Raw genomic sequence first — 16532 nt, 5'->3', positions numbered from 1 at the left:
TTGGAAACACACTGCTCCTTTCCTAAATAATGAGAAATTAACCTGCCAGCATGACCTTTCTAGTCAGGAAAACCAAAGTATGCAACAAGGAAGAAGCTTGGATTTCTTTATTCAAACACAAAAACATTACACTGTTGACAGATTGAAAACATTTTCCGGAACTGAAATTTACAGAACAGATAACTGCTCTCTTCTGGGAAGCGTCTGGCTGCACACCTGTTGATGCATAAGGGTGGGACTGGCTGCAGGGGCCGACTGGGCTGCCCCGAAAGGTCCGTTCCTCCACATCAGAATCACTCCCCACCCTGGTTTTTGACACAGACAGAACCCTGGCCAGACAAGAGGCTGGCTGTCGCCAGCTGTATTGGATGAAGGACTGACTGGACTCCTTTGAAGAGGACGGCGCTACTCTTAGTACAAGCTAACAGGAAAACTCGCCTATTTATGAGCCAGCCAGTTCCACCGAAAAAAAAGAAAAACTCCCGTAATAGATTCCACACTAAGGGCGGCCAACAAAAGATAGGGGGCTAGTACAGTGCCTGAGAGGGAGCCGTGTGGATCGGAGCCAGCCGTGTGACGCAGACGGGCAGCGGCATGTGGCGACGGACACATTACATTAAAACGGGGCTGGTGGGGTTACTCATAGCCAATGAAACAGTTCAAGAGTTCATCGGACCATGACGGCAAAATTTCAATGTAGTCCCACTTACAGTCAACAGATACCATAGCTGACAAATTATAAATGTGCTTGTAATGAGGCAGCAGATGGAAGGTGGGTCCCCCTTTATGCTGCCTTCCGGTTAACCGGGCTCAGCTGCTTTGGGGGGTGGGGAGCTTGAGTCACATGTGGTACCTTCCAGAACAGAGAAGGGGGGGTGTGTTTGGTGTTGCGTTGTTATCGGGTTTTTTCCCCAGCCAGTTGTGTGTTCCTGGTTGCGAGGAGGAAACTGGAACTTGGGCCAATTCAGTGGGATTGTATTTGATGAGGTGGGCGGGGTTTCCTGTCAAACCCGGAGTCGTCCACCTTTCCCATGCTGTCGTACTTCAATCCTCTGCTTTCTCTTGTAACTCTGCATTTTGCCTAGTAAACTCTCACTGTCATTACCCACTAGAGAGAGGACCAGATTAGACCAGCCGCCATCTGCATGTGTCTCCTAGCAAGGTGTTGCGGTGATGGTACACAGGGGGACTTTGAGTAATGCTGCCAGGCAATTGCCAACCAGATGGGACAAGGGGCAACTCATCTGCATCCGGATGATCATGAAAAGTGCCGATCAAAGTTTTTCAAATAGAAATTTGTCGCCCTACATCAATGGGAAAGGGCCCGAGCAACACTGGTCAGCAACACAGTCCAGTAACATTGCTCAAAAAGCAGGGCTGTGGAGTCGGTAGATAAATGCTCCGACTCCGACTCCTCAGTTTCTAAATCTTCCGACTCCGACTCCCCGACTCCTCTGTATGTATATACTATGCTAATGTATTTTCTACATCCATTAAAGGAAAGGAAGGCAACATACATGTCATTTCACCACAGAACTACTGGCTAGGAAGCCAACACTCTACTATAATGCCAGATTAAAGACAAACACAATGAAAACAAGGATTTTGCCACCGACCGATGTGCGTGTACAATCGCGGCAATTGATTGGCGGCCGCAGATTGCGGGTGTCCACATGGACGGTCAGATCCAGCTTGCCGAAAATCTCGACCACCGCCCCCATCCAAAGTAATGTGATGCCTCTGTCTGCTGCAGTGGCTGTCTCCTCTGTCAGCCAGCCAGAAGTTTAGTGCATTGTGTCACTCACCGGCCAGCTGATCAGCAGAACGAGCCTCTGCTGGAGACAGGTAGGGAGATCTGTGTTCTCGGCTCCTTCGGCCCCCTTCACTAGCGCATAGCGAAGGGGAGCCGACGGAGCTGAGAACACACCAGATGATTTTTCAGGCATTTGACGCGTGATGACTGGTTGAACGGCCGAAAAATAGGCAGTGCATCTGTAAATGTATGGGGGGCTTTAGGCTAGGTTCACAGTTCCCTGTAACAGTGGAACACGACACAATGGAAAGCGGTGCCGCACCTTACCTGTGCATTACATCCCATATAGTGACGCATACAGTCAATGAAAAGCATGCTTCATGGTTACTTGACATGTTCGTTTTGTGGTAACATTATGCACTGCATGCATTGGGCTTTATTCTTACAGCAGAGAAGTAGTTCATTATGACTGTTTGTGAATTGGGACATTTCAACTTACTTTTTTAATTCCCATTTAAATTTAGTAGGAGTCGGAGTCGGTTAACTTTTTGCCGACTCCGACTCCGACTCCAGGTACCCAAAATTGTCTCCGACTCCGACTCCTCGACTCCGACTCCACAGCCCTGTCAAAAAGTAGCTCTGTGTATTGTCATCCTTACTGGCCAATCACTGGTAGCTCAGCCTACCAGCACTTGTATATAAGCTGATACATTTCAAGCATACAGCGGCCAATTGCAATCTCATTTTGGACAAAAACATCAGATCAGCCAAATAAAAATTAGAATCTATTAATCTCTTGTGGAATTAGGCAGCGTGGCTTTGCTTTCCAAGCTATTTCCTGCAAATGAGAAATTTTGGTGTGGGTCCTCCTTAATGTGCCAGTCTGTGTGCTGCGATAAACTGGAATTCCATCCAGGCGGTGCTCTGCCCGGTGCTTCCTGAGGTTAGGCTCCAGGCTCACTGTGACTCTGTACTGCAGCATTTCCCAATCCAGTCCTTGGGGAACCACAGACAGTCCACGTTAAATGTGGACTGTCTGGCAGGGAGCTCAGAGGGAGCAAAAACATGGACTGACTGTGGGTGCCTGAGGACCAGGTTGGGAAACACTGCTGTATTGTATCAGTGGTTGTGGAGATGGATGTTCAGGTCCACCAACAGAGTTGAGGGGAGAGTATCTGACTGACAGGTAACTTCTTCAGTTATCTGAGAAACACGTAATATCAGGCCATTTAAAGGACAGAGCTGAAGAACAAGGCTGACACATTAGACAGCGCTGTAAATGGAGTTCCAGCCAATGAACAGCATGGCCCATGAAGGAAACAACCAATGAGAGAGTAAAACTGAAAACATTCCAGTTACAACAGATGCTGTGATGTCTCCATGACAAAGCTCTTTCCTGATAAATCTTCTTCAGCTATAATTACAGCCGTTCGACTGCTGGTTAAGGTACGAAGGGACGGGCTGGGACATACCCAGCATGTAAGTGAGCCAGAGCACAGTAATGTACATGTAACACAGGGAACACCTCCCTCCTAACATTGTGAAATGCAGCCTTCATCCCCTGATGCAAAAGTCTGCTGAGAAACGAAAGCACTTCTTTTCCTGCAAGTCATCATTTCCACAGAAATGACAAGCACATGGAGTGCCAAATCAGACTGCATGTTCTTTTACATCTGTTATTATAATGGTTTACGTGCCATGACAATGCTTTCTGATGGAAAACAGGCACCATAATGAGGTGGGGAGTCTGTCTATGCTTCTGCTGACATTAAACTCAATCGATTACTCGAGTGCTTGTGTGAGATTCGTCTACCTACCCTTTTCATTACACTTGAAAAGCTGTTTATACATGTTTGTCATATACGCAGAGAAGGCAGAACGGTGAATGCACTGCAGTATCAGCTGTAGCCTTTAAGCCTACAGAGAAACATCCCTGCCTTGTATTGATTAAGGCGATGTAATCACGACGGGGGCCTGCGCACAAAGGGAGTGGGGTTCTGCTGATCACAGGAAAACAGAGGGTACCTGGCACAATGGGGACAACTGAAGGGCAGCTGCTAATGCATTGGGAGAAAATGAAAGGCTGCAGTGATTAATCCCAGCAGCCCACCAACAGTCAGGAGAAAGGATGATGTACTGCAAAGTGATCACCTATATAAAAAGTCATTTTGAAACCATCCCCACCAAAGACAGAATACAACTAAATGGGCTGCAGGAATCTGCAGCCTGAACAGTTCTGGCCTCCGTTGTAAGAGCAGGAAGTAGGCAGTGATTACTGGCAGCATAAGGCAGTAGCGAGATACTGGAAACCTCCTGAGCAGGGCGAGTCTCTCACTCTACTTGACAGTATCCATTTATTGAGAAGCAGGAGTGTGTTCAGGCTGATCCGGGGGCAGTGATACTAGACATTTGTGCAGATCCTGAATTCAGAAAACAAAGTGGGGAAAATGCTGGAAGAGCTGCCCTGGAAGGCCACTCAGTCTCAGTCTCTCTCTCTCAGATGAAGATGAATGGGTCTCCACACTGCCTCAGTATGAAACGAGCACACCACACAACCATCCCGTTCACCACCAGACAAAATCCCAACCATCTCTCAAAACATGAAAGAGAACAAAATGAGGCATCATCTGGTGTTTAAATCCTCTGTGCTCCACACAGTGGGTTACAGCCCCGTCTGAAACAGACCACAAACAACCATGTGGATCATCTGCTCGTAAGCAGAAACCAGCACAGGGTCAATCAGGAAGAAATTCACCAAAAGCTGCAAAATAAAAACCGTCATCCATATACTGGAAGGAAAAAGCAAGACCAACATACTGGCACCCCCCCCCCAGCCATGTGGAAGAACAAAGTATGGTCACCCAGTATGGTCACCCAGTATGGTCACCCAGTATGCATCTGTTCCCACACTCAGGTCACTGATCGATACAGATTGCTGTTCACCAATTGCCAGCCAAAAGTAGCCATTTGAGAAATGAGACATTTTCCCATGTACTATAGGTATAGGTGCAAATTATGGGGGGATGTAACCCTCCCCAGTATCCAAACCCAGCCAATACAACCCCCTGGACACTCTTAAATGGGTGGAGAACTCAAACCCCACAATGCTCAACCAAAAGTTATGCCCTTCATTACAGGCATAGTTGAATGGGATCACTTTCACTAGCCAGCCCTACACTTACCACTGTGTGACAACATGATACGTGTTTAACACATAAGGAAGGTGTTCAGCACTTTCAGGGAAAGCTCTACGCGCTATTTGGGAGTCATTTCCTGACATTGTGTAATTAGGGCTTTCAGTGGAGAACAGATTACTGTCTTCTGCAAAGCTCTTTCCTTCTTTTGAATAAAAGACAAACAGGCCTCCTTATAGATCCTGAGGCTACGTTGTTTAAAAAAGAGAGATGAACACACAGTATTCTTTGCATGGGAAGCCAAGTAAGTCTTCACCATAATAATGCCCTGCAGAACAGTGAGGTAAAGGAGAAAAAAAACAGGCATTTCAAACAATGAAATCTGAACATGCGTCGTACAATTTAAAAACACCCATTGCCCGACTACCCATAATGCTTCCTAAATCACTAGCTAAACTCGAACATCCTGTTTGCTGTTATGCGTGTTACATTACCTTAATGATATTTATGATACACACTCAAACCAAACAGAAGGTTTTCCAATTATGGAGAACTACACCACACAATTATTATCGGATACATACAGCTTTAAGAGTGGACAGCTATGCAATGTCGATCTTAAGTATAGAAAGTCTTTTAAAATATAAAATGAGCTAACCATTCTGCTTATTCACTTAAACTACAGACTGCAGCATGTCTCTGAGGGTTAAGCTTTCCCATTTGAGCAAAACCTTTGCTTCACCCATCATCGTTTAAAAATTATTTTTTTAACCTTAAATTTGATAGATTAATTTGTACTGCAGATAATCGGCAAATCAGAATTTAAAAAAAAAAAAAAAAAAAAAGAGGAGCAAGCAAAACAAAGAGTGCAGCTGTGAAATGGATGAGCTTCTAAGCCAGGGGTGGCCAATCTTATCCGCGAAGGGCCAGTGTGTCTGCAGGTTTTTGGGGTAACCTTTAGGTCAGCTGTTCAAATCCAGGTGTGAGGACTCTTCAGCCAAATCAATCTTCTAATTAGTAATCTAATTAGGGAGTTGCAGTGAAAACCCGCAACACACACCGGCCCTTTCTGGATAAGATTGCCCACTCCTGCTCTAAACCATACGCGCTTGGGCTAGTTCCGAGAAAACGCCCCTTAAGACAGGGAAATGTTTTGCTGTGAGCAGCCGAGCACGCCACTCGAAAGCAATTTTGTGCGAGTGCTGCGGCCCTGGCAGAGCGGGCCGAAGTCGCGCTCCCCGCATGACAATACCTTCTCGGAGCCACTTCAGCGCTCATCTCTAGCCGCGCATTAAAGAGGTAATTAACTTCTCTAACAGCAACACCAACAACCGCATCTAGGGGTCACGGCCACATGGAAGGAGAGCCGTGTAATTAGCCAGCGGTGAATAAGCTGGTGAGGTTTGCCAGGGGTCGTGACTCACTTTGTCAGCCCTGTGCACTGTCACGTTTAAAGAGGCGAACCTGGAGAGGCTACCCTTCATATCTCCTTTCTCTCCCCCCCCCCCCCACCCCCCGGCCCATAACCCAGGGGCTCACCCACCCATGGCAGGGTCGGGGGGGGGGGGGGGGGGGACAAGAACATGAGTAAGTGTCAAGTGAACGTGAAGCCAGGTGGCTTTATTAAGTAGGGAGCCACAAAACCCGCCATAATCAGACTGATGTCATATAAGGTCTTAAACTCTTGGAGACAGCCGTGTACATACTGTGCACTGGGCTGCAGGTACGCTCATAATCACCACTGACTGAGATTTAAAACTAACTGGATTATACTGGAACACTATGACACCATTAACTAAATCACCTTCTTCCAGAACATTCAAAGTTTCTAATTTACTCTAATTTACTCTAATGTTTGGTGCCCTATTGTTGGCTGCTTTTGTAAACCTTGTCCACAGACTGAAAAGTAGGCAGAAGGGCCTCCCATCTCATCTGCATTGCCCTCCCATAGGATATTTCAGAATAATACCACCTTCCTGTCAAAGTGGTTCAGCTGGGCCTCTAGGGGGCACTACTACCTCCGGGCTGCAGCCACAAGGATTCAGTTACTTTGAAATGTACCTGAGCAGCTTGTCACTTATCCTGTCACTCTCTGGAAAAAGTATATATAAAAAGCCAATAATCCTGCCAATCGCGCCATAATCTATGGTGCATTAGATAAATATGAAAAGTCTTGTGCGAGTCAGTCATGGATTGTCGTCGCCTGAGGAGAGCAGTTAATGCTGCTTATTCCGTTTGCCATTCATCATTGGACTGTGCCAAATACCAGCAAATCCACTACAAATCATTCACACACCGGGGCCAAGTTGGGACAAATGGGTCAAAAGGCATCAGCAGCCTGACATGCGGATCGAGCCAAGCACACGTTGTTTTAGTGTAGTGTTCCCTTAGTGAGCACAGCTGTCCTGCATTTAAAGAAACGGCACACACTGTCTTCTTTGATGGACTTTATGCTCAATATGTTCCTTATGAATGCAGAGTTCACTGTAGGACTATCTATCCTAGATAACTTCAGGGCTTGAACTTGACATATGGACATGAAAGGACACGTCATTCAGTTCTGGTCTGGCGCACTGATACAATCGCTGCACTTTCACGAGGATATTGCCCACTTTAGTGTCATGTTTAAAGGGGGGCGCTCAAAGATTTTTACTCCAATGATCTAGAAGGATCAAGTAAGACAAAAAATAAAAACCAAGAGCATCTCGGCACTCTTACTGTTTATGTATGATCGGTGATGAGGACCCGTGTATAAGCACCCCTCTATCTCCCAGCTGCGTATCCAGCCCCAAGCCTGTCCCAAGTAGCAGGAGCTACAAGACTTCGTTTCAACCTGGATGGGATGCCAGTCCATTACAGGGCATGGGACTGGGGTACAGCCTGGACAGGATGCCAGTCCATTACAGGGCATGGGACTGGGGTACAGCCTGGACAGGATGCCAGTCCATTACAGGGCATGGGACTGGGGTACAGCCTGGACAGGATGCCAGTCCATTACAGGGCATGGGACTGGGGTACAGCCTGGACAGGATGCCAGTCCATTACAGGGCATGGGACTGGGGTACAGCCTGGACAGGATGCCAGTCCATTACAGGGCACACGCACACAGAGCGGGCAACAAAGAATTGACAAATGCCAAACTGTGTTTTTGGGTGAGTAAAATAAAGTACATGAAGGAATCCCATTGGGACAAAATTCAAACCCTCCAGCACTGAAGTTGCAAGACAATAGCATTACCCACTGAGTCACAACCAGAGGTGGAGATTTCAGGTCCAGAGAGTACAAATCCAGACCAAGATTTTGTTTCAACCAACCAGTTGAGTACTCGGTGACTGTGACTCTTTATACTCTCTCTGGACCTGAAATCTCCACCTCTGGTCACCATACAGGTGTATGTGTATATATGTACGGACATCTTTATGTAGAAATATCCAGCTGAAGTTGTAAGTTTACATACACTTAGGCTGAAGTCATTAAAACTCATTTTTTAATCACTCCACAGATTTCATGTTAGCAAACTACAATTTTGGCAAGTCTGTTAGGAACATCTACTTCATGCATGACATAATTTTCCTAATTATGTAGAGACAGATTTAATTCACTAGATCACAATTTCAGTGGGTCACTAGTTTTCATATGCTTTGTCAGTATTTGGTAGCATTGCCTTTTTAATTGTTCAACTTGGGTCAAATGTAACTGAACGTAAATTTCCAACATTAACTGTATGTGAAATTAGGCCACAAAACTCATCAGCCGCATAAGATTTAGATAACAGACCGTTAATTAAGGTCCAGCACTGATTAAGTGCTATTAATCACATTGACCCAAAATAAATAACCATATGTGCTGTTAACAGGTTACCCAAACCCTTGTTTATGTAAAGATAATAATAATAATAATAATAATAATAATAATAATAATATGTATGTTATTATTATTATTATTTACTGTCTCTGTGAGGAAATTGTTTTTACGTCTCCCTCAGCTTGCTCTTTGTAGAGTAAGTTGTCCGCGAATAAGTTGACCCAATAACCAATCGGGTCATGTGTTTAAAACCACCACAAAAAATATGCACGAATGAGGTGTTTGGTATTAAAAACTACACATTTCAGAGAATAGTGTCATTTTATTTCTTCTTTGTTTACCTAGACCTCAAATTCAGGACATACATTCTAAAGGTATGAAAGGAGGGCACAGCCTCCTTTTTGGAATGCCAATTCATCACCCTGTAGCTTTGAAAATATTGATGAACCCGCTTATAAACTCGAGAACATTACTACAAGACAGGAAATTGAAGTTTCATTGCATTGCACGCGAATACCATTAATTCATTTAACCAAGAAATCACGAGACGCGTGTTCGAAATGTCAATCATGCAGCAATGGCCCCCTCGTGTGGTGAAAATATATTACTGCGCGAACACGGACGTCTGGTTCCTGTTCACACATTCGTAATACAAACACTCCTTGCAGATTTATTTAACCTTGAAATGCCATCACTATATGTTCAGTTTTGTTCTAGACCGGAAGAAAAAAAGTTTGTACAGTGATTAAGAAGGTAAATCAGACTATAAATAAAAATAAAATATTGCTTTTGTACAATGCAAAAAGAGAATATATGAAGACAGCAAGTACAGAATGAGGCTGAATCTGGAGCGGTACACAAGATTTATGAAATGGCAGTACAAGCCTTTACTTGGGGGGGGGGGGGGCGTACTTTAATGAATACGAACGACAGCTGTGTCATTAATAAAACTAATTAGTATATTTATTGGGTGGGGAGGATATGACATGATTTTTTTTATGGAAGATAAAAATCACAAAAGAAGCTGTAAAAGTGAGAACTACGCATACGACTAAAATGTCAATGACAAGCATGTCCCATAGAACAGGCCGAGCCAGGTAATTTTTTTTCGAACTGGTACATCACCAGATGTCTAGTCAATTTAAGAAATTTGAGTTCTAATGAGTTCGAGAACTGAGGTACCACTGTATAATGCTGTGTCCTATTTTCAACCAATGCTGGATGAGATTTGTTCTGCATTTCTCCAGATTGAAAGTGGAAAACCCTATTTGCAGGTGTTTGTGACTGTAAGCATTTGCATTCAGTATGTTCTACCGGATGTCAATGCTTCCAGTGGTGAAACAAGTTCACGATGTTTCCTGCTTCAGTTGGCACAAGTGTTTGGCAGTTTACAGCACACAGCAGCAGTCTGTACCGCGCCCCACCAACCCTTTTAACCTTGTTTATTTATAATATCTTCTTTTTAAAAGCTGTTGTGGCTCCTTAGCCGGCGCCTTCTTCACCAACACTGGAAGCTTCCTCTGAAGGAGTGCTTCTCTCTTCCGTGATACTTCCAAAACAGTAGCATGTAGCATGTTCTGCTAACTCAGTCAACCTTTCTGTGTGTTTGTTGTTAGTCGTCCATTCTTAAAAGACTACCACATGACTGGTTGGAATTGCATTTGTTGCTTTGATGTGTGCTATCAAGTAATATTCCTTACTGACAGCTTACTGAATTTTCTTTTCTTTTCGGTAACATTTTATAAAATAACATTGTTACATTGTTTATTTCACACAGCCCTATGCTGAAGCTACATACACGCTGCTTAAAGGACCTGCACCTGCTCCTACCTGGAAGGCAGATGATGGCCTGGGCAGCTGGGACTTTGCCTGAACGGTCCTCTCAGAAAATGGGTCCCTGTGTGAAGAGGGAGACCACAGTCATCAGCACCTGTGGATACAACCTACCTAAAGGCTTACATGACAGACACTGGGTCATTCCAAATCACAGTCTTGAAAAACGTCTTTCAAAACTACATGCAGTTTTTTTCTAGTATGTACACCTTTTGTAAATTAAGAATTATCAGAAAGATTAATATGGGCCTCAGTTCTCATAGCAAAACATAGCAATAAAAATGTCATTGAAGTTACAAAAATAATGCTTTACCATTTATTTCCACAAGATGGCGCCCAGTTACTTAAATCAGAACTTAAAAAATCTGGGCATATGAGGTGCCTAGTACAGAAAATGAAGTTGAGACTGGATTGACACATACATCTAGTTAAACTTACATTTGGACAAAAATTTAAATCTAGTACTCATACACTGGACTGATGCACAAGTGACAAAAGTCTCCTGGATTCTGATCACAGATAATCTAATCAGTGGTTCCCAACTGGTTTGGCCTCTGGATTTTATCCTGGTGATTATGGATCAAAATTTAAACATTTTGAAACAAAAACCCTCCTGGATTCTATGTACACAGACTATGTACAATGTAAAATTAATGCTTTTTTTTTGAGAAAAGGTTAAAATCTCTGGTTGAAGGCACCAACGTGCTGATTAAAGTATGCTGCCGAATCTAGTTGAGCACCCACGCTATAGTACACTTGAGTAAGGTACTTAACCAAAGTCACTCCATTAAAAAATATCCTGCTGAACAAATGGGTAAAACTACACAACTCTTTGGACAGAAGTATCAGCTTAGAAACTAAATATATGCAGATGTTGGAGGGGGAGGGCAGCACGGTGGCGTGGTGGCGCAGTGGTTAGCGCAGCTGCCACCTCACAGCAAGAAGGTCCTGGGTTCGGTCCCGGGTCCTTTCTGTGTGGAGCTCGCACGCCCTCCCCATGCTCGCGTGGGTGTTTGCCGGGGGCTCCGGTTTCCTCCCACAGTCCAAAAGCACACAGGATAGGTTGATTGGTGAGTCTAAATTGGCCCTGTGAGTGTGCATGTGACTGTGTGTGCCCTGCAGTGTTTTGGCGGCTGCCCGGGGTTGGTTCCCGCCTGTGCCCGTTGTTCCCGGGATAGGCTCCGGTCCCCCCCACGACCCCAGTTGGGATTAAGCGGTTTCAGAAGATGGATGTTGGAGGGGGATAGGGGGATGAAGTCCAGGCCTCAAGCTGGGCAAAGACTGCCTTCAACTGTCTAGAGTACAACATTAACTGAACCAAGCTTCGTTTACATGAGACTAAAGCAATTAAGAAGAAGGTCCCATTAATTACCGGCACTGCAACAAGAAGGTGAGCGATTCATGTCAGTAATTTCTGCTCTGAGTCAGAGCGCTAGTAATTACACTATGCCGTCTGGAAGGTCTGCTCCCCTCGCTGCCATCGGTCGAGCCGACGGAGCGCAAACGGGGCAGAGAGCTGCTTACATCTGCTGCTTTATCTTGGACCTCGAGGCCAACATAAATCAAAATCCCCTCCAACGCTTCCCCAGACATAAATAACTGCAGAGGACAGACATTTCGTATTGGATTCTCATTTCTTAAGGGAAAACGCCCAGCCCTATTTGTCTTTAAAAAAATTAAATAAATAGCAGAGACAGCAAGAGCAACGAGATGAGATGCGTGAAGTCACAACGGGCGAGCGGACCTCTCCGGGAGGCGGGGCTTGCGGAGCCCAATCTCTGATGGCCTAGCAGTCCCGGGAGAGCCTGGTGTACAGTGTGCTACTGCTACCCTGAGCCACACGAGTCCCTTGCTGCCATCATTACCTTGGAACCCCCCTCCCCCCACACACACGTCAGCAGCACCAAGCCCCTGGTGGCATCATCTCCCCATTACTCATGCTAGAGGTTTCCCAGTTCAGCGGAGAAAAGTCAATTCAAGCAATGACTGCAACACTGTAGCCTTTGTGCAAAAAAATACTCATCCATGCTTTGCCAACTGGACAAAAGCAAAGCACTAAGGGCTAAGGGTGCCCAAAGACCTGGCCATCTCTAAGCCTGCCCAAGCAGTCCATACAGGAAGTCAGACATCGCTGCCCTTGGGATGCCTTTTAAATCTCCAGCCTGCACACGAGCGGCAGTGGGCACCCTGGTCTGGCCATGTTAGCTGAGAAAACATTCAGAATAAGAAAGATCCTTCTTTTTTTATTATTATTGCCCAGAGGGTGTAACCCTGAGTGTCCTCCCCTAAACGCAGATTAGCAGAACTGCCAGATGTCTAGTCAGGCAGCAGGTTTAAGCTGCTCAGAGGCTTCAAATTTAAATGTCAAACAAATGAAGGAAATGGACCAAGAAGACCCCAGCTAAATAGAATGTAAGTGCACATTGGGGTGACCCATTCTACAATCAGTTAAGTTGGCCATGGTTATGAATCAGCTGAAAGGCTGTACAATGCACAACACAATCTGTTTATACTGACCAGCCTGTTCAGAAACCCCACACATTTGCCTACACTCAGCACAGAGACGCAATGCACTGTGTGCATGCGGAGCTCATTTTTGCCTGGGTGCTTTTCCAATACATTACACCACACAGAACAAAAAACACACAGCACCAGTAGCATTAAACAAGGCCATGATTCTGCATGATTTAACATATGAACATATGAATGCTCAGAATTCGATTCTTGGAGGCACACTGATACCCACGTGTGTGCCCCCACCCCCTGCCGTGTGCTGTTTTATCAATGCACGCCCCCAACACTGTGTAAAGAAAGCCATCTGCCAGGCTGCTCAGAGAAACTGCTGGACATGTCTTTCTAAAACAACAGGATCGTGGCCAAATTGAGTCCAACACAGGTACTGAAGGAGCCCTTCCTGATCCCCTTAGGACCAAACACACCAGTCTCTTTCATGCAAACCTGTGTTCAGAGGCAATGGTAACTATGGGGCTAACTATGGAAACCCTACTCTCATCACATGAATGAATGTATACCATTCCTAACCTAGACGTTCAGCTAGTCTCACACATATTTTGAACATGTGACCATCTCTGACAGTAAAGACTATTCCATTAGTGCGTTCCAGTGCCAATTTAATCCTTCAAGTAGGCTGAAGGGTTTCTATTCTGACATTAAAATAACGACAGCAGCTGTAGTACCCCCAACCCTGTTAGCAGCTAAACAAAGACACAGGTGGAAAAAAGCCCCGGGCGGTGTCTGAACAGGAGTGTTTCAATGCCATAGTGATGCCAGTTTTACCGTGGGGATCCGGGCCTCTCTTCAAACCGGTTTAAACCGGTCACCCGCAAAAGTTTGTACTGAAGATAAACTCACAATAACGTACACTGATAAACTGCACTTAAAAAAAATTAAAATAAAATCTGATCGTTAGGTTCCTGAAAAGCAGGCTATACGATAGGAGAGAGACCAGATAAACATTCGTGAGTGCTGCCCAAAACTGCGTCACCACTGATGAAGACGACAGATGTTACTACTACTTAAATTAACCCTTACATATAGGAAGGGGGGGGGGGGGAGAAATCAAATTTCAAATTTTGGAGGGGGTGTAGAGTGTGTGCAAAATAAACAGAATGAACACAGAGCGTTATGAAAACTGAGAGCAACCAGCTGATGAGGAACTGCATTTAAATTACTAGCAGGTTCTCATAGCCTGGTGCTGCAAGACCATTACAAAAGGTGAGCGATTTATGTTAATTACAACGTGTAAGAAACAAGAGTAAAAGCAGCAAACTACCTTAATGTGGGCAGAGGACAGCTTAAAATATCAGTCACTTTTCATACTGAGGTCAAAGCCCAATTCCTTACAGCAAATACAGAAAAAGAAATGATATCCATACCGGTAGCTACTTAGTTTAACCATTACAGCCTGTCACTCCTTCACCTAAAACGCCAACGTACCTTCATCAACATTTCTGTTACAGACACCGCAATACTCACATGAAAAAATATACTTGCCATATATGGAGGCAGGGCAGCACAAAAGCTATACCGGGGCACCCTACCAGGAAGGGCGGCCAGGCCTTATTTCATAACAAGGGGCCTATCTGCACAGCATTATCTAATCGGACACCACCACACATGTAAGGTCAGATGTCATTTCTAATCTCAAGATGGACACAGCTCAAGATTTACAAAACAGGAACTTTTTGATGATGGACTGATTAATTTGTAAAAAACAGTCAAAAAAATTCAGGTTTGTTAAATAAGAGCTTGCTAAATAAGGTGTATGACATCGCCTCGTGCGTTTTTGGTACAGTCTGTTGGTTTTCTTAGAATATTCCTATATGATGAGCTTTTTGATACAGTATAACTTCCCTAACATGTGTCATACAATAAAATTAAACAATTTAGTAACCTGTAGTAAGCCAGACTGAAAGCCCTGTATGTGACATTCAAGTAACTGGCATGATTAAAATAAATTCTAAAATATCAGCATCAAAAAAAAAAAAAATCACAATATAAATAACATTAAGAATTTGCACTAAAAGTAAAGACAGACATTGTACAAAGAAAAGCAGCATGCTTTAAGTCTGTCCGCTTGTTCAACCATTGTTTACCTCACAGTATCTTTTGTAGTACTGAATATCTGACTTCATCTGGCACTTGTTCATTCAGAACAATAATCATTAATCTGTGTGGATAAAAGTATAAAAGTAACAGTAAGAAATCTGTTACAATTCAGCATTTTTCATTAATAGACTTCAACTATCCAGAAAATTCAGCTATCTAGCAGTGCCTCGGTCCCCATGTTACCGAACAGAAGAGCTTTTACTGTATCTAAAAAGTGTATTAATCCAGTTCTGCTGGTAATAATATCCATGTGTACCAAAAACACACACTCAGTGAGCAGGTTTCTTTGGTACACATGCCTGTTAATACAATCTGCAAATTGTGTGACTGCAACTGAATACATATGGCACACAGACAGGGTCAAATGTTTCATTTAATGTGGGGCCAAACATTAGAATGGCTAACATGCATAATTAAGTGATTTTTAAAGTGGTGTGATTACTGGTGCCATATGTAGTGGCTCCATAACCTCAGTTACACCCACCATGCAGGAATATTCAGAAAATACAGTCTCTAGTTCAGTAAATGGTGCAGTAAACAAACAACAGCCAGTCAGCATCAGTTTTGTGGCTGAAAGCACCACATCAATGAGAGAGGTCAGAGGAGAATGGCCAGACTAGTTAAAGATAACAGGAAGGCCACAAGCGCAAGAATAACCGCTCAGTACAACAGTGGTGTGCAGAATGGCATCACCAAACAAACTTATTATTGAAATGTTGTACCAAAAAGGTCATGCATAAACTCTTGCATTTTGACCCAATATTTACTTGAAAAAAATACAAGGCACACTAATTTTGAGATTCTCGTTTGAAATAATGTACTGATTCCAACTGTGAGCTGAAATAAAGTATATTTTTTCCCCAATAATCTAAATCAGTCAATTTTACAGCTATTTATTGCTTTGAAAGGTAAGATCGGACCTGCAAAAGCACCACATACTGAACACAACTCATCCCTTCAATGTCATGTTAATAATTCATTGTTATATTAAGCATTAGTTTAACTTATTTTAATAAAGTAAAGGAAAAACATAAGCAACATGTTTGAAATGGGAATTTTATGACTATACTGAACCCAGTACTTCCAAGGTCTTGTTTTCTATTAGTTGTAAAGATTTGCCAGCTGGTATTTATTATGATATTTAATCACCATAGATCTTAATTTGAATGAGACCGGTTTCTTATGAAAATGATCATTCATTTACCTCAAACAGTAAACACTTAGTTTGTTTACATAATGATAACAGTCACAGCTACTATAGTTACCCTGGAGGTGACTGACAGTCTCTCGACAGCTGCATTACAACGGCCTGCCAGGGGACATTGGACGTCCTACTCGAGGGGGTACAGACCCACATCCACACCTGTGATCCAGGGCTA

The sequence above is a fragment of the Paramormyrops kingsleyae genome, chromosome 15 (assembly GCF_048594095.1).
Source record: "Paramormyrops kingsleyae isolate MSU_618 chromosome 15, PKINGS_0.4, whole genome shotgun sequence".
Lineage (NCBI taxonomy): Eukaryota > Metazoa > Chordata > Actinopteri > Osteoglossiformes > Mormyridae > Paramormyrops > Paramormyrops kingsleyae.
This window is presented reverse-complemented; position numbering follows the sequence as displayed.